The sequence below is a fragment of the Bison bison genome, unplaced genomic scaffold, assembly GCF_000754665.1.
Source record: "Bison bison bison isolate TAMUID 2011002044 unplaced genomic scaffold, Bison_UMD1.0 scf7180017864516, whole genome shotgun sequence".
In the NCBI taxonomy this organism is placed as follows: Eukaryota; Metazoa; Chordata; class Mammalia; order Artiodactyla; family Bovidae; genus Bison; species Bison bison.
The window spans coordinates 2,847,726-2,848,417 of record NW_011495069.1 but is presented as its reverse complement, the minus strand read 5'-3'; positions in this window follow the sequence as shown (position 1 = coordinate 2,848,417).

The following is a 692-nucleotide window of genomic DNA, read 5'->3' as shown; positions in this document are numbered from 1 at the left end:
ACATCAATTCTTCAGCGCTCAGCCTTCTTCACAGTCCAACTCTCACATCCATACGTGACCATTGGAAAAACCATAGCCTTGACTAGATTAACCTTTGTTGGCAAAGTAATGTCTCTGCTTTTGAAAATGCTATCTAGGTTGGTCATAACTTTCCTTTCAAGAAGTAAGCGTCTTTTAATTTCATGGCTGCAGTCACCATCTGCAGTGATTTTGGAGCCCAAAACAATAAAGTCTGACACTGTTTGCACTGTTTCCCCATCTATTTCCCATGAAGTGATGGCACCAGATGCCATGATCTTGGTTTTCTGAATATTGAACTTTAAGCCAACTTTTTCACTCTCCTCTTTCACTTTCATCAAGAGGCTCTTTAGTTCCTCTTCACTTTCTGCCATTAGGGTGATGTCATCTGCATATCTGAGGTGATTGATATTTCTCCCAGCAATCTTGATTCCAGCTGGTGCTTCTTCCAGCTCAGCCTTTCTCGTGATTTACTCTGCATAGAAGTTAAATAAGCAGGGCGACAATATACAGCCTTGACATACTCCTTTTCCTATTTGGAACCAGTCTGTTGCTCCATGCCTAGTTCTAACTGTTGCTTCCTGACCTGCATATAGGTTTCTCAAGAGGCAGGTCAGGTGGTCTGGTATTCCCATCTCTTTCAGAATTTTCCACAGTTGATTGTGATCCACACA